This window comes from Macrotis lagotis, chromosome 6 (genome assembly GCF_037893015.1).
Source record: "Macrotis lagotis isolate mMagLag1 chromosome 6, bilby.v1.9.chrom.fasta, whole genome shotgun sequence".
NCBI lineage: Eukaryota > Metazoa > Chordata > Mammalia > Peramelemorphia > Peramelidae > Macrotis > Macrotis lagotis.
This window is the reverse complement of record NC_133663.1, coordinates 101885399-101908261: the sequence shown is the minus strand read 5'-3', so window position 1 is coordinate 101908261 and position 22863 is coordinate 101885399. Positions and strand designations below refer to the sequence as shown.

The following is a 22863-nucleotide window of genomic DNA, read 5'->3' as shown; positions in this document are numbered from 1 at the left end:
TTTCAGCATCTATTGAGATAATCATGATTTCTGTTAATTTTATAATGGATATGGTCAATTATATTGATTGTTTTGCTAATATTGAGTCTTCACTGGCTACCTGGTATAAATTCTATATGGTCATACTATATATAATCCTAATAATAATTTGTAATCTCTGCTAAGAATTTATTTACAATTTTTATATCAATTTTCATTAGAGAGTTTGATCTAAAATTTTCTTTGTATTGGCTCTTTCTGGTTTAAGTTTCAGCAGTATATTGATGTAATAGAAGGAATGTGATAAAATTACTCTTTTTAATAATTTATATAGAATTGGAATTCATTGTTTCTTAAATGTTTGTAGAAATAACTTGTAATTCCATCTGGGACAGAGATTTTTTTAGGAAGTTTATTGATTGTTTCTTTAATTTATGTTTCTAAAAGATTATTTAATCATTTTATTTCCTCTTCTGTTAATCTGAATAGCTTATATTTTTGTGAATATTCATACATTTCACTTAGCTTGTCAAATTTGTTGGTATATATTAGGCAAAATGGTTCTGAATTATTGCTTTAATTTCTCTCTCATTAGTGGTGAGTTCACCTTTTTCATTTTTGATACTGGTAATTTGTTTTTCTTGTTTTATTAAAATAAGATTTATTAAAAGTTTATTTTATTATTTTTTCATAAAACAGCTCTTTGATTTATCAGTTCAATGGTTTTCTTATTTTCAATTTCATTAATATCTCCTTCGACTTTCAGAATTATTTTGTGGTTTATAAGTTGTTCTTTTTCTAGTTTTTTTTTTTAGTTGCATGTCCAATTCATTGATCTGTTTCTGTTTTTTTTTCTCCATATCAGCATTTCCCCCTTAATTTGCTTTGACTGCATCTGAAAGATTTTGGTATAATATGGCATTCTTAACATTGTCTTGGGTGAAATGTTTCATTGTTTCCATAAATTGTTGTTTATCTACACATTCTTTAATATTAGGTTATTTACTTTCCAATTAACTTTTAGTTCTTATTTTCATGGTAATTTAATACATTTAATTTTTGTTGTGTTCTGATCTGAAAAAGATGCAAATAATATTTCTGCCTTTCTGAATTTGACCCTGAAGTTTTCATGTCCAAATAATGATCAATTTTGTGTAGGTGGAATATATTGCAGAGAAATAGGTATATTCCTTTCTATCTCTATTTAATTATCTTCAGAGGTCTATCTCATTTCTAAGTTTTCTAAAATTTCATACACCTTATTATCTTTCTTGTTTATTTTGTGTTTAGATTCATCTAAATCTGAGAGAGGGAGGCTGAACCCCACTATTATAGTTTTGCTATCTATATCTCCCTGTAATTTGTTGACCTTCTCTAAGTATTTGGATGCCAAAGAACCTAGGACATATATGTTCAATAGTGATTACTTCATTGCCTATGATACTGTTTAGGAAGATCTAGTCTCCTTCCTAGTCCCTTTTAAAGAGCTGTATTTTTGCTTTTGCTTTTTTCCTGAGATCAGAATTGGTACCTTTTCTGTTTTTTATTAACTTCTGCTGAAGCATAATATATTTTGCTCCAGGCTTTTACCTTTACTCTGTGTGTATCTCTTTGCTTCAAATATATTTCTTGTAAACAACATATTCTTGTTTTTTGAACTCAGCTCCTCCTAACTCCAGGGCTCATGTTCTATTCACTGTACCACGTACTGCCCCAGCGTTCTTGTTTTTAATTCACTTTGCCATTCATTTCCCTTTTGTCGGAGAATTCACCCATCACATTTACAGTTATGATTACAAACTCTGTATTTCCCTCCTTACCTTCTTTCCTGGTTTAAACTTTTATCTTTCTTTTCCCCTTATCTTCACCAATGTTTTCCTTCTGACTGCCGCCTCTCAATCAACCTTTTTTTCCTATCAGCCCTTTTTCTTTCCTTCTCCTTTTCTTCATTATCTTTCCTTTTTCATTTTCACATTTATTTTATTTTTGCTTTAACCTTCCCTATTTTTTCTTTGGATCAAATCTTTACTTTGTTGAATGGTCACATCGCTCCTTTTTCCACTTCATGTTGTATTATTTATTCTCCAATATTTCTTCTTCTTCTAGTATAATCCTTATTTTCATGTCTTGATCATTTTCACCTTATCTTGTAAGTACAACCTCTGTCAAGATATATTCAATTTATCTGTATAATTCTCAAGGGTTGATTGATTGATTGATTTATAAGGAACATTACCTCATAATCATTTCATACCATCAATTTCTGTCCAAGTACATTCCCTTCATGTGTCCCATTAGAAATTCACTTCTCAAAAGCCCAAACATCATCAAATTATAATCAAATTACATCTCTTTGATAGTATACTCTAAAATGCATTTCTCATGATGTAAAGTTATCATGTAAATCATTTATTTGCTCCTGTGAATATCTCTCTGCTTCAATTATGTTTCATTCATAAGCACCCCATGTAAGTATAATCCCTCTAATTGAAACTAAAATATCAAGCAAATCAAGATCACTTCATTATATATATATATATATATATGTTCAGACCCTCTGAGAATATTCCTTCCCTCTGTCCCAATAGAAATGCAATCCTCATGAGCTAAAGTATCACATAAAGCAAAATTGCTTCATAATCCACTTATATCTCCTAAGTACAATTCCTCCATTTATATTCAGTCCTCATAAGTTAAAGTATTGGTTAAAACCTCATCTTTTCATGGTCAAACTATACCCAAGCCCTCACTCTCAGTATGCCTTTTTAAACAAACCTAAGAGAAATAAAATTCTTTCTTTTTTTACATTATAGTACTATTCATTTTGTAAAAGTAAACATAACTCCCCCCTCCAAAGAAAGACAAATCCCAAGAAAACCAAAGTGAGAGGGGGAAAAAGTATGCTTCAATCTGTATTCTGACATTATCAGCTCTAACTTTTGGAGGTAGAGCATTTTTATCTTGTTTATCAGAGAAATTGCTTCAATATTCTTTCCCAGCTTCTATTTCTAGCTGTATTTTCCTCTCTCCTATTCCACCCTACCTCCATTCATTCTATTCTCTCTTTCATTTCTCCTGGATCATCCTCAAAAGTGTGTTATATCTGACTACCCTCTCCCATACTCTTGCCTCTCTTCTTTCACTTATATTCCTGCACCCCTTCCCCCCTGTCCCCTTTCTCCCATCTGTTTACTCTCCTAATTTCCTCTAGGGAAAAATAAATATCTATACCCAATTGATTGGGTATGTTATTTCCTTTCTGAGTCACTTCCAATGAGATTGAAGGCTCACTCATTCTCCCTAACTTTCCCCATTTCCACCCCATTGAAAAAGGTTTTCCTTGCCTTTTTAATGTGAAATAACTTAACCTTTTCAACCTCTCCTTTCCCTGTCTCACAGTATATTCCTTTCTCATATATTAACTCCATTTTTATAATATATCATATCTTTATATTCAACTCCCTCCTTTGTCTTGATTTTATATGCTCCTTCTAAATTCCCTAAGAAATGAGATGTCATATGATTTATAAGTGCCATCTTCTCATGTATGAATACAAACAGTTCAACATCATTAAATCTCTCATAATTTGCCCTTCCTGTCAATCCTCTCTTTGCTTCACCCAAGTTCTTTAGTTGAAGATCAAACTTTCTGGTTAGCTCTAGTCATTTCAAGAGGGAAATTTGAAAGTGCCCTATATCATTGGAAGTCTATTTTTCCCCTCAAAGAGGATATTCAATTTTGCTGGGTAGTTGATTCCTAGTTGTAATCCAAGTCGTTTTACCTTTTGGAATGTCATATTCCAATCCCTATAAATCTATAATGTAAAAGCTGCTAAATCTGTGTTATCCTCACTGTATTTCCATGATATTTGAATTGTTTCTTTCTGGATGCTTGTAAAATTTTCTCCTTGACTTGGAGTTTAGACATTTGATTATTGTATTACTGGGGGGGTTATTTTGGTATCATTTTGGTATCAAAAATGACTGACCTGGAAAACAAATCCAGCAGAAATAATTTTTAAATTATCTCTGCTGGATTTGTTTTCCAGGTCAGTCATTTTTCCAGTGAGATTTCACATTTTCTTTTAGTTTTTCATTCTTTTGTTTTTTTTTTTTTGGTTTCTCACAAAAGTCATCATTTTCCCTTAGTTCCACTTCATATTTGAAGGAATTGTTTTCTTCAGAGTTTTGTATTTATTTTTCTATCTGGTCAATGTCTTTTTGGGGCATTCTTTTCCTTATTTACATTTTGGATTGCTTTTTCCATGTGATCTAAGCTGGTTTTTAATATGAATTTTCCCCTTTTATAATTCCTTCAGCAAGCTGCTGATTTGGTTTTCATGATCTTCCCACAATGCTGTCATTTCTATTCACAATTTTTCCTCTACCCATGTTACTTGCTTTTCAAATTTTTTTTTTTCTATACTCTTTCATAGCTCAACCCAATTCATACTTTTCATGGAGATTTTGGATAGAAATTTTGACTTGATATCTTTTGAGTGTGTATTTTGATCTTCCATGACACCAAAGCATTTGTCTTTGGTGAATTTTTTGCCCCCTTCTATTGCTCACTCATTTCTCCAACCTAAGACTTCATTTTAACTCTTTGTTAAGGTGGTATATTGCTTCCAGTGTGGAAAATGCACTTTCCCAAGATTTTGATGGAATTTGAAGCTGCTTGCAGGGATATCTCCCAAGGACTTCAATTCCTCCAAGTTTTATGGGAGGCTCTCACTGTTGTTCTCCATGACTGTGCTATGGTCTTTCTTGAGACTAGAGCTCAGCTTATGACCAGAATTTGGATAAAGGTAAAGTAGTAGAGTCCTGCCTCAGGGATTCCAAACAGACATCTGCAAGCTTCTCTGACACCCTTACCATCAATCCATGGACTGTGCAATCTGGAAGCAGATTCTAGTGGCTCCCAGAACTGCTCTTTTTTCTCCATAGCTGGGTTTGTCCTGACTGGACTCTGAGCTCACTCTGATGCAGCAAAGTTGTCCTTAGCAATTCCAGGGCTGAGAGTTTTTAAAGCCACTGCTGCTGCCCTGGACCCAGGTACCCCCCAGGGATTCAGGTGCCCCACAGTCTCTTCCTACTTGGCTAGAACTGATTCACTCCAGCATATCCAGCCATGCTACAGTCTATACTGGGGCTATGCTGGGTCATTTCTATGATTTTTCTAACCCCACACTAGACTTTGGTTAGTATCCTTATTTAGAGGTATTTGGAGTGTCCTGGGGGAGAACTCTTGGAATTGCTTACCTTCACTTTACCATCTACCATCTTGGTTTTACTCCTTGAAAAAATAAAATTCTCTAGTTATAAGTATTTTCTTCCCTGGAGGGATGTTTCTAGATTAATGTTTTTGACTAGCATTTTTCCTCTTAGTTTTTAAAATCTTTTTTGGACTCTTTGAAGTGGTCTTTCTTGAATTTGAGACCAATTCATAAACTTTTGAAGCTTTACATGGAGGCATTTTATCATGTTTTCCTTTTCTGAGATGGCATTTTATTGTCCCTATCAGATAGCAACTTTATACAGTAATCATTTTTTTGCTCATTTTGATAGTTGAGCTCTTCTTCTCATGTTAGTATCAACCCAAGCTTTTTGAGTTGGGGCAGGGATCTGATCCCTGACTTATTGCTTACCTAGGTTTTAAGTATGCTGCTGGTTGTTGTCAATCCAGGCCCAACTTTTGCTCCAGCCAGGGCTCAAACTTTATCTTTAGAACTGTGTTGGGACCTTTCTTGCTGGTCTGCCATCATGAAGTTCTTCCATAATATTTTGAGCTGAGAAGTTGTTTCACTCTTTTGTTGTTGTTGCCTGTTTAGAAGCTTCACTTAAAATTGTTTCAAGAAAAACTCTGGGAGCTATCTACATTTTTCTACCATCTTGGCACTACCCAGAAGTCCTGTTCCATTGTTTTTTAAAAAAATATTTAATTCCTCCTCCCACCCAATTACATTTTAAAACAATTTTGAAAATTTTTGGCCTCTGCTTAATTTTATTTATTTATTTATTTTTCATCCATATGCAAATGTATATTTTTTAAGTTGTATAATTTCCTTCCATCTTCCCTGCCCCTTCCCCTCAGTGGTGAACCGTCAGGTTAGCATTGTATATACATATTTTTGATAAACATGTTTACAGATTAGTCATTTTCAGTATGAGGATTAAGGGAAAGATACATAAGAGATAATTTTTAAAAAGTGTTCATCACATTCTGATGGGTTGCTTTTGTTTTGTTTTGTTTTGTTTCATTTTACTTCCTCTGGATTGGGATAACATTGTCCAAGTCGATCTAAAGACTTGTCCTAGATCTCTGAACTGCTGAGAGGAGCTGCTTCCATCAAGGTTGAGCATCTCACAATGTTGTTGTTAATGTGTACATTGTTCTCTTGGTCCTTCTTTCTTCCCTCAGCATCAGATCCCAAAACACATTCCATGCTTCTCTAGAGTCTGACTATGTATGATTATTTTTATAAAAAATAGTATTCCATAGTATTCATGTACCACAACTTGTATAGCCATTCCCTGATTGATAAACATCCCCTAAATTTCCAATTCTTTTCTATTACAAAAGGAGTTGCTATGAACCTTTGAAAACATGTGGGACTCCCAATTTCTTATGATTTCTTTTGGATATAGTCCTAGAATTGGAATTGCTGGGTCAAAGGTTATGAACAGTTTTATTGCTCTTTGGGCATAGTTCTCCAGAATGTATGGATGACTTCACAGCTCCACCAGTAATGTATTGATATCCCAGTCCTCCCCAAATCTCTCCAACACTGATAAATTTCCCTTTTTTCTCTTCTTGGTCAATTTGAGAGGTATGAGGTGATAACTCATAGTTGTTTTAATTTACATTTCTATAATCAATAATGTTCTGGAGCATTTTAATATGATTATACATAGATTAATTTCTTCATTTGAAAACTCTCTATTCATATCCTTTGACCATTTATCAACTGGGGAATGACATTATACCTCTGCTTAATTTTTAACACCTTATCCCCATATTCCTGATCATTGAGCTCTGTTTTTCTGATATCCTTTACAGAATATCCCTGAAGTCTTGTGACAGTTTCAAGCTTTGAAAGCTTAAAAATTTAAGACTTAATTATTTAAGCACTTAAAAGGCTCTAAAACTTTTGGGACACAAAAGTCCCTTTTATGGAGATAAGTACATTAAACCATGAAAGGTAGTGCTTTCAGTTTTTTTTTTACCATATAAATAAGGGATTAATAAACAAACTGAAACATAATAAGACTACTGTACAGGAATTCTTTTCTTAGCTTTGATTTTTATAGAATTCATTGGCTATTTCTATATGTAACTATTATCATGCCAATGGACTTCAGGGAGGCATTTTCAAAACATACTAAACTTAGAAGACATACAACTCCCCTTATGATGGAGAAATGGGAAAGGAAAATTCTTTGGAAAATTATTTTTCTTTTTCTATTTAAGTTTTAGTCAGCTTTACTCTTATAATGTGTATTTTTATGAGACTTTTGTTCCAGCCATTTCTATTGTTGGCATCATGATTACACAAAGACAATCATGTACTTGTTTGCGTTAAAAACAGCAATTTTCACAAAAATTAAGCTAAATAATTTCCAAATGCAGTAATCTGGCCAATCTGCCCAATATGACAAAATAGAGTGGACATGAATCCTTTGTGCTAAGTCTTTAAAAGAGGGTGCACAAAGATATGACATAAACGATTAAAGAGAACTTTATTCCAAGTCAGATAAAAAAAGAAGTGGAAACTACATGGAAATCAAAGGTAAGTTGAAAGTAAATGTCATTCTGGAGAACAAGACAGCCCTGGGAGCCCATCAACAGCATTACTAAATGACAGACCCTAAGGCAAATCCAAACCCACCAACAGGACTGCCAATAAAATTTGCTAAGGCACATTATGCTGCTACTATAAAAATAACTTCTGCCCTTTAGCAATGAAGTTCTTTTACTAGAGTCCCAGGGAAGAAATGTGGGACTAGTCTAGGTTGTGGAATTTCATTCTTCACTTTGTATTCCAAAATAGATTTGCAAGAAACTACTCATTACTCAATTACATTTAAATGTAAAAATAAATACAGCCTCAGTTTGATCATTTATGGAAAAACATTAATTCTTTCAGGACATATGGGCAGCATTTACTTCACTACTTTGCCAGTGGTTAATAGCATTAAGGATATGTATTAAAATAAATGAAAAAGGTGAGAGACTTGTCTTCAATTGATATGTCAAAAGGATTTATTCCTTTGATGTACTAGGTCCTATGTTAAGCAGTAAAGATACCTATAGAAAAGAGGAATATTCTTTGTCTTTAATGAATCCATATCTGAAGATTGGAGGAAAGTATCAATTATGTTGTATATAGGGACCATCTGCATCTGCAGAATATGTGGAATAGATGGACATGAAAAAGAGTTATAGAGGATAAAAATTCATGGATAGATTGTAATCTGCATCTCTAGAAGAAACATTCATATTGATTAGATGATGAAGTTAATGGAAGTATTTCTAAAGTTATGTATCTAATGGAAATATATCTAAGAACTATAAATACATAAGTATTTTCTAGTAATTCCAATTCCTCTTTAATATAGGAATATAATGCTATGTGCAAACTTACACTTCTAATTCACTGTCTGGACAACAATTCTACTTGAAATGTCCAACTCATTCATGAAGTTCTATTCCTATTCTTCAGGGTTTAGTATGAAACATCAGAATAGTAAGTGGCTAACCAGCAAAGAAAGAAAAGTGAATAATGTGGAACAGCCATGGTGAGTTATAGTGATAAGATAGAAAGGGTATTTACATTGCAATCAGGAGACCTGTGTTCCCAACTAGACTTTAACATATACAATCTCTGAAATTTATGTTGAGTATGATATTTCTAAGTATCACACTCTCAATCTGTAAAATCAGACTATTTTAAAATATTTAATGCTTTTTTTATTTTTCTCAATTAAATGCTAAAGAAATCCTTTTATTTAAATTTCTCTTCTTCCCTTACTTCTTTTTCCCCTTTTGAGAAAGAACATAATTTCAAATAGTTTACACATGTTATGTCCTATAAAACATTTCTATATTACTTGTGTTATAAAAAATAGTAGACCAAAAAAAGGCAAAAAATAAAAATCCAAGAATAATAAAGTTTAAGAATTATCCTTCAATCAGCATTCCATCATTTCTTTTTCAGAGGATGCATAACATTTTTCATCATATCTTTCAGAATTGCCTTGCTAAGAATAGCTAAGTTAGTCACAGTAGACCATTATTCAATATTGGTTTTGCTATGTTGAATGTTCATTTTGTATCCGTTCATATAAGTCACCCCAGGCTTTTCTGAAAAATTATTGCTAGTCATTTCTTATAGCAAAATAATATGTCATCAAAATCTTATGCCACAATTTGTTTAGTCATTCCTCCTCAATATCCAATTCTTTGTCACCATAAAAAAGAGCTGCTATAGATATTTCTGTATAGAGAGGTTTTATTCCCCCCCCCCCCCTTCATCTCTTTGGAATACAGAACTAGAAGCAGTATTCCTGGGTCAAAGGATATTCAATTACACATAGTTTTCTCTAGAATGCTTGAATCAGTTTGACCAACAGTGCATTAGTTCCCCAATAAAATAGGGCTCTTAAATGTGTTTTAAATCTAAAGGGATTTTTAAAAGATTACATTAGATTGCACACTTGCAAGAAGACTGAAAAGTAATGTTAAACAAATCTAATATGTTATGAAAAGCATTTTTACTTTTTTCTATAAGAAAAAGCTTTACTTTCTAATTCATTTTATTTGTCTATGTAGAATTGAGAGACTAAAGGATTTTTCTTTCAAGAAAGCAATTTTTAAATGACTAATATCAGCATAAGAAATCCCCTAAATCTTGGGTAAAATATCTCCAGTTCTTTTAATTGATATTCATTTTCCCCATACTTCTTCATCTTGTACATGTGGTACTGGATTCTCAAAGTCTATTGGAATAAAGAATAATTTATAAAAATACTACAACATTAGAAACGGTTTGACTATGGACAGAGTAATAGGTTATCATTTTAGTTCAAGTCACATTAATATTGAGAAAGTCTTGACCAGAAAATGTCACATCATAAATATTTTGAGCCATAAAAGCTCATGAAAATTTTTACTTAGGCACTGATTGTTATTTTTTAATAATGGAAGGAATATACACAGTAGAAATATAAGACTTTTGAAAAATAATATTTTAATATGTCATTTAAAATCAAGTAAAGAAAGCAAAAACAACAGAATATTTACACAGAAGAGAGAATGCCTAACTTGCTAAGTTAGAGCAATACAGAGTTATAGGACACAGCAAAAGTACAGGAACTATACTATAGGGATTATAAGTGTAATGGAGTGTAAAATCACTGGTGTTCTGTCCAGTCTTAGTTAACATCTTCATAAATTATCAGGAAGAGGGAGTAAGCAGCACACTAATTTATTTTCACAAGTGCTTTAAAATTGAGAGATGATTCCAACACAGGTGGGGTTTGGTATATTATATACCAAAAGGTATAAAGGAGTTAACAATATTAAATATGTGTGACAATGAAATAGAAATTATGAAAAAAAGAGTTATGTTAATATTCATTAAACTTCCTGAAAAACTATTGTGTAGTTTGATATTAATACCTTAGTGACAATATTACAATATATCTATTTTTAATATTCCTCTATTGAGGATTGGCAATTGCTCAGGATTATTGCAACTGGTCCATCTCATAGGTTCACTGAGGGTAACCTTCAAAGAACAATACAAAATGCTGTGGTTAATGACCTGGCTTAGTTTTGTCACCATGAATATCTGTTTGTAGCTATTTGTAGTCCTACATTGATGATGTTCTCTAATGGCTTACATTCAGGTAGAGATTTATTCACTGCATATGAATTATATTTTCTTCTCCTCAGTCAATATTTTCCTATATTGTAATGGCATGAAATTTTCTAAAAGTGATGGGAATTATCCTTTAGTAACCTGTTATTGATGAATCTTGAGTCGAAGAGGGATGCAGCACTATAATTAAGTCATTTGGAGCAACAGTTATTTTACTAATTTAATTATTTTCAGGCATTAATCTATGTTTATTTGTAAAGAGAGACTTCTAGCTTTTTATTCTAGAATTTTATTTTTAAATTTTATTGAAAATTTTTTCTGCAGACTCAAGATAATTGGTAGCAATCATCAAGTTGTTCCAACTAAGATGTTGTTTCTGATACAAACATTTTTCAAATTAGTCATATAATCTTTTTTAAAGAAAGATTTTATTTATTTTGAGTTTTATAATTTTTCCTCTATTCTTGCTTCCCTCTCCACAGCCCCAGAGAAGGCAGTCTGTTAGTCTTTACATTGCTTGTATGGTATACATTGATCTAAGCTGAATGTGATGAGAGAGAAATCATATCCTTAAGGAAGAAGAACAAAGCAAAAAAGATAACAAAATTACATAATAAGATAACATTTTTTCTAAATTTAAGGTAATAGTCTTGGGTCTTTGTTCAAACTGCACAATTCTTTCTCAGGATACAGATGGTGTTCTCCATCACAGATAGCCCAAAACTGTCCCTGATTGTTGCACTGATAGAATGAGCAAGTCCATCAGAGTTGATCATCACCCCCATGTTGCCGTTAGTATGTGCAATGTGTTTCTGGTTCTGCTCATCTCGCTCAGCATCAGTTCATTCAAGTCCTTCCATGTTTCCCTGAACTGCCATCCCAACTGGTTTCTAATAGAACAATAGTGTTCCATGCCATACATATATCACAATTTGTTAAGCCATTCCCCAATTGAAGGACATTTACTTAATTTGGAATTATTTGCCACCACAAAAAGGGCTGCTATGAATATTTTTGTGCAAGTGATGTTTTATTAATTTTTGATAATCTTGTAAGGGTATAGACCCAGTAGTGGTATTGCTGGATCAAAGGGTATGCACATTTTTGCTGCCCTTTGGGCATGATTCCAAATTGCTTTCCAGAAAGGTTGGATGAATTTATCACTCCACCAAAAATGCATGTCCCAGATTTTCCACATCCATTCCAACATTGATCATTCTCTTTTCTGATCATATTGGCCAGTATGAGAGATATGAGGTGGTACCTCAGAGATGCTTCAATTTGCATTTCTCTAATAAGTAGTGATTTAGAGCAATTTTTCATATAACTATGGATCACTTTGTTTTCCTCATCCGTAAATTGCCTTTGCATATCCCTTGATTATTTGTTGACATAGGAATGGTTTGTTGTTTTTTAAAATTTTGACTCAGCACTCTGGATATTTTAGAAATGAGTCCTTTGTCAGAAATACTAGTTATAAAAATTGTTTCCCAATTTATTACATCTCTTTTGATCTTGGTTACACTGTCTGTGCAAAAGGTTTTTAATTTAATTTAATCAAAATTTTCTAGTTTGTTTTGGATGATGTGTTTTATCTCTTCCTTGTTCATAAACTGTTTCCCTTTCCATAAATCTATAAGTTAAACTACTCCTTGATGTTCTAGTTTGCTCATAATATGGTTTTTTATGTCCAAATCATGTATCCATTTTGATCTTTTCTTGTTATAGGGTGTGAAGTGTTGTTCTAATCAAAGATTCTTCCATATTAATTCAACAATTTTTTTTTATCAAAGAGAGAGTTTTTATCTCAATGGCTGAACTCTTTGGGTTTATCAAACAGCAGATTACTATAATCATTTCCTACTATTGCACCTACTCTATTCCACTGATCTACCTCTCTTTATTAGCCAATACCAGACAGTTTTGATGACTATGCTTTATGATATGATTTTAGATATGGTAAGGCTAAGTGACCTTCTTTTGACTTTTTTCATTTAATCTCTGGAAATCTTGACTTTTTATTTCTCCATATGAATTTACTTACAATTTTTTCTAACTCATAAAAGTAACTTTTTGGAATTTTGATTGGTAGTGCACTAAACAAGTAGTTTTGTTTTCACAGAATTAGCATTTTTATTATATTAGCTTGACCCATCCATGAGCACTTGCACTTTGCCCAGTTATTTAAATATGATTTTATTTGTGTAAGAAGTGTATTATAATTGTTTTTGAAAAGTGTTTGAGTCTGCCTTGGCATGTAGACTCCCAGGTATTTTATATTGTCTGAGGTTCTTTTGAATGGCATTCCTCATTCTGGCCCTTTCTGCTGCATCTTGCTAGTCATATAAAGAAATGTTAAGTATTTATGCGTGTTTATTTTATATCCTTTGATTTTGATGAAGTTGCTAATTATTTCTAATAGGTTTTTAGATGATTTTTTGGTATTCTCTAGCTATACCATCATGCCATCTGCAAAGAATGAGAGTTTTGTCTCTTCCTTCCCAACTATAATTTGTTCAATTTCTTTTTCATCTCTTATTACTGAAGCTAATATTTTAAATACAACATGGAATAGTAGTGGTAATAAAGGGCATCCATGATTCACTACTGATCTTAGTGAGAATGCCTCCACCCTATACCCATCGCCTATAATGCTTTTTGATGGTTTCAGACACATACTGCTTATTATTCTAAGGAACAATCCATTTATTCCTACATTCTCTAGTGTTTTCAGTATGAATGGGTGCTGTATTTTGTAAAAATCTTTTTCAGCATATATTGTTATAATCATTTGGTTTCTGATAGTTTTGCTATTGATATAATTAATTATACTATCAGTTTTCTTAATATTGAACCAACCCTGCATTCCTGGAATAAATCCTAGTTGATCATAATGACTCATCCTAGTGATAACTTGGTGTAATTGTTTTGCTAAGATGTTATTTATGTTTTTTGCACCTATATTCATCAGGGAGATAGGTATATAAATGTTTTTCTGTTTTTCCTCTTCTTGTCTTAGGTATAAGAACCATGTCAGAGTCATAGAAAGAGGTAGACAGAGTTCTATCTTCATCTTTTTTCCCAAAAGTTTATATAGGATTGTTCCTTAAATGTTTGATATAATTCCTTTGTGAATCCATCTGACTCTGGGGATTTTTTCTTAGGGAATTCAATAATGATGTGTTGAATTTCCTTTTCCTGAGATAGGGTTGTTTAGGTATTTAATTTCCTCTTCATTTATTCTGGGAAGCTTATATTTTTCTATATATTTGTACATTTTAATTAGATTATCATATTTATTGGCATACAGTTGGACAAAATAATTATTAATTATTATTTTAGTTTCTTCCTCATTGGTAGAGAGTTTACCTTTTTTCATTTGTGATACTAGCAAATTGGATTTATTTTTTTAATCAAATTTACCAGAGGTTTACCAATTTTATTTTTTAAAATAAAACCAACTCTTAATTTTATTTATTAGTTCAATAGTTTTCTTGCATTTGCTTTTATTAATTTGTTCTTTAATTTTTAAAATTGATAATTAGGTATTTAATTGGGGGTTTTTAATTTGTTTTTTCTCTATTGTTTTAGTTGCATATTTATTTCATTGATTTCCTCTTCCTCTAGTTTATTTATATAAGCAGTTAAAGATATAATATGTCCCCTGACAGCTGCCTTGAATGTATCCCATAGATTTTTGTATCTTGTTTCATTATTGTTATTATCTAGGATGAAATAATCAAATTTTTTCTATAATTTGTTGCTTTATTCATTCATTATTTAGAATGAGGTTATTTTGTTTCCAATTAGTTCTTGGTCTTTATCTCCCTGGACCAATATTTCATATGATTTTTATTACATTATGATCTGATCAAAATGTATTCACCATTTCTGCCTTTCTTCAGTTGATCATTAGGTTTTTATGCTCTAGTACATGTTCAATTTTTGTGTAAGTTCCATGTACTGCAGAAGTAAAAAGTATATTCCTTTCAATCACAATTCAATTTTTCTCCTTAGGTCTATCATGTCTAGGTTTTCTAACAATCTATTTACCTTCTTAACTTCTTTCTTGTTTATTTTATGATTATATTTATTTAAATCTGAGAGCAGGAGGTTGACGTTTTCCACTAGAAGAGTTTTGCTGTCTATGCCTTCCTGTATCTCTTTCAACATCTCCTCTAAGAATTTGGATGCTATATCATTGGGTGAATACATATTTAGTATTGAAATTATTTTATTTTCTATGGTACATTTTGGGAGTATGTAGCTTTCTTCCTTATCTCTTTTAACACTTTCTATTTTTCTACTTGCTTTGTCTGAGATATCGATTGCTACCCCTGCTTTTTTCACTTTAGGAGAAGCAAAATATATTTTGCTGCAACCTTTTACCTTTACTCTCTATGAATCTCTCTGCTTCTTATGAGTTTCTTGTAAGCAGCATATTGTAGATTTGCTATTTGCTTATGTTTTAAGGGAGAGTTCATGGCATTCACTTTCTTTTGTTTGTTTGTTTGTTTGTTTTTTAGGTTTTTTGAAGGCAATGAGGTTAAGTGGCTTGCCCAAGGCCACACAGGTAGGTAATTATTATGTGTCTGAGACTGGATTTGAACCCAGGTACTCCTGACTCCAGGGCTGGTGCTTTATCCACTGTGCCACCTAGCCACCCCAAAAGTAACTCTCATGCACCCAACATGGGGCTTGAACCCACGACCCTGATATTAAGAGTCTCATGCTCTACCAACTGAGCTAGCCAGGCAATGCCCATCCACTTTCAAAGTTATAGTTAATAACTCTTATTTGTCCTCCATGTTATCTTTCCTCTGTTTGTATTTTCCCCTTTCTTCCCTTTTTCCATATTACCCAGTATTTTGTTTCTGAATATTGCCACCTGCAGTTTTTGCCATCCTTTATCAAAGCCCTCCCCTTTCTTTCCCCTTTCCCTTTTCCCTTTATTCCTTCCCTTCCTACTGTTAGTCCCCCCATTCTCCCCCTCCTCACTCCATCCCCTTTCCACCATTTAATACTTGAAAGGTAAGATAAGTTTCCTTAAATGAGTGTGTTTAAGTTATCTTTAAGCCATGTCTGATGAGAGAAAGATTCAAGTGCTTCTCACCTCCTCCCTTCTTCCTCTCTATTACAATTGGTCTTTTGTACCTCTTAATATAAAGAGATTAACCATTCAATCTCCTCTATCCTCTCCTCTCCTCATTGTCCCCCCGTTTTAAGGAGATGCTGTTTTTAAATAATTCTGTCTGAATCACAGAAAAGTCATGATTGTACATCACTTCTGGCTAGGTATATTCTCTCTAATGGAATTATAATTCTCAAGAGGTATGAGACTCTTTCTCCCAAGTGGGTATATAGCCAGTTTCATCTTATTGGATAGATGTTTTTTGTGCTTTTCCCTTTTTTTAACCTTTTGATGTGTCTTGAGCCTCCTGTTTGATGTCCAGATTTTTTATTTAGATCTGGTTTATTCATCAGGAGATGTTGAATGTCTCCCATTTCTTTAAATGTCCATCTTTTCCCCCAGAGGAGAAGGTTCAGCTTTGCCAGATAGTGTATTCTTGGTTGCATTCCAATCTCCCTTGTTCTTCTGAATATCTCATTCCAGGTCCTTCGATTCCTTAATGTTGATGCTGTCAGGTCCTCCCTAATCCTTATGGTGGCTCCTTGTTATTTAATTTTTTTTTATTTCTGGCTGCTTGCAGGATTTTCTCTTTTATCTTATAGTTCTGGAATTTGACCACAGCATTCCTTGATGTTTTCATTTTAGAATCTCTTTCATGAGGGGATTGATGTATTCTTCCAAAAACTATTTTGTTCTCTGCTTTCATGATATCAGGGAAATTTTCCATCACTATATCCTGTACTATTAAGTCCAGACTTTTTTTTTTCTTTTCATTGTTTGCAAGAAGGCCTATAATTCTCAGGTTGTCCCTTCATGATCTGTTCTCAAGGTCAGTGTTTTTGCTGATGAGGTATTTTATATTTTCTTCTATTTTTTTGATCTTTTGGTTTTGTTTAACAGAATCTTATTGTCTCCTGAAGTCATTAGTTTCCACCAGTTCCATTCATTTTTTAGAGTAGAATTTTCTTCATTTACCTTTTGCAACTGCTTTTCCAATTGGTCAATTCTATTTTTGAAGGGGTTTTCCCATTTGTCCAATTGAGGATTTGAGAGAACTATTTTCTTTTTTGCATTTGCTCAATTGAGGATTTGAGAGAGGTTTTTTTTTTTTCTTTTTTGCATTTGACCAATTGAGGATCTGAATTAGTCTCATTTTTATTTATCAATTGCATTTTCCAAGGATTTATTTTCTTGTTGTGAGATGTTAATTTTCTCTTGCAATGTTTTAATTTTCTCTTGAGTTTCTTTTACTAAACTTACCAATTGATTTTTAAATTCCTTCCTGATTTCTTCAAGGAAGCCATTCTGGACTTGAGACCAATTCATATTCTGCTCAGAAGTGCTAGATCTCTCTGTGTTAGAATTTACTTCTTCTAAGAATTTCTCCATAGTTCCCCCTTTCTCCCTTTTTTCATTTTTCTAGGATCTTGTATTGGGGGAGAGACTAGCTTTCAGAGGTTTGCTTTTTAAAATCCTAGAGGCTTTGTTCACTTGGCTTAGTAATTCCAAAGGCCAGCCAGTAGGGGTGCTGGTTGCTGTCTCTGCTTTGTTTGAGGCCCTCTGCAGCAGGGTCTGAGTTGACTTTGTACAATGGACTGGGACCTGAAGAAGGGAGTTAATCTCCCTTTCACCTCCCACACCTGAGCCAGAGAGCTGGTAGGAGGTGTTCTGGGAACAGAGCTTTGCAAAAAATATGGAGCTTAGGTCCCTTGCCCAACTGGTTGATTTTCAGGTATGCTCTGTGACACTCTGTGTTGGAACTCACATTCCCATCGCTCTTCTCTCCCAGGCCAAAGATTGCACTGCTAAAGTTGGTCCTTGGACCTGCCACTTACCAAAATCTCTTCAGCTAATGCTGGTTCTATGGCTTCCCCCCTCTGCTGTCCCTGTGCTGGCCCTCTGCTCTCCATTCCAGTTCACCTACAGTTTCCTGAGACAGACCTTATTGGTAGGTGTTCTTCTCTTAGCTTCTCTTTCTGGATTTTGACAAACAAATTTATGTTAATAGGTTTCTTTCATGATATTTTTGATGGGGAACTAGGAGCATTTAAAACAGTGCCTATCTTCTCCCTGCCATCTTGGCTGGAAGTGCAGTCATATAATGTTACAAAGAAGAACTGGAAAGTCAAACATGTGCATGAACAGTCATCGAATGAACATATAGATACAGATAGATAGATAGATAGATAGATAGATAGATAGATAGATAGATAGATAGATCTAAGATCACTTTGGAAGGGAAAGTACTCACAGTGAGGGCATGAGGAAAAGAATCCTTCCATAAGTAGGCACTCAGGAAACCCTGGAAAGACTTTTTCATTTAATTCTTCCCCCTTAACTGCTCTGAAATCTATTTCTTTTCAAATTTCCACTACTACTGATAATAGAGCCCCTGGGGCCAAGGGATCAAATTGGTTGATACACTAATTTATCATAAAAAAAGCTACCTGATACACCTAAATCTGATTCCAATACAACCCTGATATATTTTTCTTTCTTTTCTTTTCTCTTTTTCACAAAACCTATTGTCTAACTTTGCTTATATCATCTAGTACTTTTGTATATTTTTAACCCAATAGTACTTCAATTGCATTAATTTGTTTTTGTTTACTGTAAAATCTTAATCTGATATTTTATGATTGTGCAGAAGCAAACCATTTCAATCCATGACAAAGAATAAGCTCTGAAAATTTCAGTAAAATGAAAATAATTCCAATATGGATCTCATATTGTCTGTAATTGTCCTCCAAGCACCATTAACTCCAAATTAAAGAGGTTTATGAACACATCTATTACATTAAACTAAACTCAAGTATAGAAACTCTTAAAAAGTAATATAAAGACTATGATCTTGGTCAGTGGAACATGTGACAAATAAACATGAAGCATTGGATTATTAATAAATTCAGCCACAATATTTTATAAAATATTTGATAGCTGACTCTCTAGAAATTCATAAAATACTGTTAAGCTTAATCTTCTTCTCAAATTTAATTTTTCATTATCATTTTATTCATTATTTTCATAAGTCTAGAAAATCCAAAACATTAAATAAAATCTTTATTTATAACTTGCAAAATTTCAAAATATATGAAAGCTCACACTGAAAGTTTATCAATTGGTTTTAGACAGTTTGCTTTGCTCTAGCGGACACCTGGCTTCATCTCTTCCTTCAAACTCATTGTGATCTTTTAAGAACCTTACTGTTTCACATGACTCATCAACTCTTTCTGTCATTTGTATGTTTATTGAAGAAATCATCTATGTATTTACTCAAGCTGTATTTTTATTTTGTTTTCTATTAAAGGACCAAGAAAAGCTTTTGGAAATCTTTATTAAAGATTTATTCAAGTCAATAATGGCCTCTTTTATTCTATTCATTTACCCAGGTCTGAAACTACTTAACCAAATTATCATCTGTTTACTTTTCTACATCTTGTTTACAAGAATGAGACAAAGTCTAAGCAAATACTTAACTAAGAACATAGTCTCTATGATATCCTACTGTTTTAGCAACCTTCTAAGTCTGCAACAAAAAGGATATGAGAATAGTCTGGCAAGACAAATTCTTTATGAAGCCATACTGACTCTGTGATAGCTACTTTTCTTAATTACATTCTCATAAAATTTTGACAGCAATCAAAATCAAATTCACCAGAATAACTTTAGAAAAACTATTATCTCTCCCCTTTAAAAAAATATTAGGTTATAATTTGTCTATATCCAAACTGCAGTTTCTAATCCTAGTCTGATACATATGTGAATAAAAATCTGGAGTTCGTTTTTTTGTGGCACCAAACAGATGAAGACATTTCTAACCACTCAGTTATAGGAATACATCATTGACCTGAAATGCCAATTTAGTCTATTTATCCTTTGCATATCCTATGTCATTTGAGGAATAAAGCACATGATTGAATAATTATCTTAACCAAATGCTTTTGGAATCCACCTTATTTTTCATTATTTATGAAAAGTGAATATTTTAGGTAATAATATATCACTGTATGTTTAATAACTTGCTTTATTTTCAATGTTCAGAAAATTGTTCAGTGATTTAATTGTTTGTTTTAATACAATGTATATGTTGTATTTTTGAACTGAATTATTGTATTAATGATCTAAACAGAGGCTAGTAGTCAAATTTTCATTAGGAAAAATGCAAAAAGTATAATTTTATCTATTTAGCTTCACTCTATGTCCATATGATTCTCATATGACTTGTTCTATTAGTTGAGGGAGAGGGAGAAGAAACTAGTTCATGAAATCTATAAATTTCATCTTTAAATCAAATGCCTTTTGGAGCTGGAGATGTGAAACAGAGTAAATTTGATTTAAAGATGAAGTTTAGTTCATTAATTCTAGAGCAATTAAATAATGAATACTATCCCACCATGAGATGGCAGTTTTTTTGATCTGCATTAATTATATTATGTGAGAATACTTTCAAAATCAACTTACTTTATACCTTTGACAATTATGTCAGGTTGTTACCTCTGATTATTTAATAGGAAACTTTTTGGCACAAAATAAGGTACTTGAAAATAGAGTCAGAGAAACTCATTTCCAGACTCCATTCTTCCACAGCCTAGGTTCTATTGTCATGATTATTATTTACCTTGAACTTAATTCTTGCCATCAGAAGAAGGAAGAAACTAGAATCATTATTTTCCATGGTTATTTCCAGTTCTAAGATCTTATATACTAAATATAGTACTCTTATTTCAGGAACATGATTTTCCCCATATTATAAATAATAATATGCAAAAATGAACAGTACTGCAAATAGAACAATATAATACCTCAAATTTTCTAAGAAACCACTACTTTTGTAGTCATCTTTTTTATTCCTTTTCTTGTACAGGTCATTACTATTGCTAGAAACTTTATATGTTCTGTAATGACTTGTGTGTTAGATACTTTCCTGTAAGAGAAGCAACTGCTTTTATGCCTTCAATTTATAAAAGCATAAAATGTGTTGAGGAGCCCATCAAAACATGTTTAGTTAGTGAGAACATAACAGACTCTTCTTTCATTTGTAAGGGCTCAGAGAAATGTCATTAGAACTCTGAAAACTTTCCTATAATAGATATAATCTATAAAGTCAAGGCAAGGGTACAGAACCAATTGCCACTACATAAGTCATCTTGTGTTGCACTTGTACTCCTCTGGATTTTTAGATTAGTTTAAAATGAGTTTTTTAACTGAAAACTCAATTATTTGCTTTCCAACTCTTTGAATTTGATCCAAAAGAATTATGTATTTAAAGGAATTAGTAGAACACTGAAAGTTAATTAAATGCATATTGTTGTTGTAGATGTTTAGTTGTTTTAAGTCATGTTTGGCCTTTCCTGACCCTTTTTTGTTTCCTTGGCAAAGAAACTGAAGTGGCTTACTATTTTTTCCCAGCTCATTTTACAGATAAGGAAACCTAGGAAATACAGTTAAATGGCATGCCTAGGTTCACACCTAGTAAGCATCTGAAGTTAAATTTGAATACAGTTCTTCCTGATTCCTGGTCCCAAATTCAATCCATTGTATTACCTACCTTTCTTAAATAAATATTACTTTACTTTTTATAAAGCATAACAAAATTGTTACTCAAGAGGACTAGGGCTATCATATATTTTTTAAAAAACTATTCAATAGTTTTATTTTTAGCTTCATCATCTTCAATGTTTTATTCCATAACAATAAAGGCAAGTTAGGCTGGGCTAGGAGTCTGGAAAATCTAGATTCCAATCCTATAGCTAACTTGTTTTGCTATGAGCAAATCACTCAAGTGGCTCAGGCACCCACATTAGCTTTATCTATCAGTCATAAATTACTTGAACTTCTATATTCATGGTACAAACCCACATGGTAGTTCCTCACAATTTTTTTTAGGGTTTTTTTTTTGCAAGGGCAAATAGGGTTAAGTGGCTTGCCCAAGGCCACATGGCTACGTAATTATTAAATGTCTGAGACCGGATTTGAACCCAGGTACTCTTGACTCCAGGGCTGGTGCTTTATCCACTGAGCCACCTAGCCGCCCCTCATCACAATTTTTTAAAAATCATAGATAATGTACTTTCCATACGAAATCAAAAATGATACATGTCCAATATGTATGCTTGGCATTATTTCAAGTGAAGTTGGTTAGAGTTTGTCAAGCATGATTAAATCAATTTATCACTGGCATACTTATTTTATAAACACTGTTCATTTTGAAGAATGTTTAAAATTCGTCTTTTATGTTTGATGTTACATTACTGGTATTATGCCAAGTCTAATACCAGTGTTTTCTGAGGTGATCAAAACCTGAACTGAATGTATGTGTGGTATATTGAGTGAGGGAAGAGAATCAATACAAATAGATGGTAAAATACAACTAATTAAAAGAACTATATGGGAAGCTACATTTTACTAAAAAAGTACCCTATATGATGAAACAATATCAGTAACAAACACATTTTCTCCAAATGTCATGGCATTCAAATTCTTAAAGGAAATGTGGTTACTTATAGGAGGAAACAATACAAGTAAAAGGAAAATCAAATTACCAGTATCAAAAATGAAAAGTTGTGAATTCAGCACCAGAGTTGATGAAAGTAAAACAATTATTAAGAGCTATTTTCCCAATTATATATCAGTAATTTTGACACTTTTAAAAATTAATTATTAACTTATTTTTCATACATAAGAACATGTATATTTTTAAGCTACTTCTACCCTCCCTTTCCAAACCCCTCCCCTCAGAGGCACTTAGTCAGGTTAGCATTGTTCATACTTATTTTTAATTTAACTATTTTTAGATTTTTGCAAGGCAATGGGGTTAAGTGGCTTTCCCAAGGCCACACAGCTAGGTAATTATGAAGTGTCTGAAGCTGG

The 22863-nt window shown here is 32.7% G+C and overlaps 1 non-coding gene across 1 annotated transcript; it reads right to left on the bottom strand.

Moving 5' to 3' along the window:
* Window positions 1–15545: 15545 nt before the first annotated feature.
* TRNAK-CUU (transfer RNA lysine (anticodon CUU)) lies at window positions 15546–15618 on the bottom strand. Its single transcript has one exon. It is a non-coding gene; the product is annotated as a tRNA-Lys (tRNA).
* Window positions 15619–22863: the final 7245 nt, after the last annotated feature.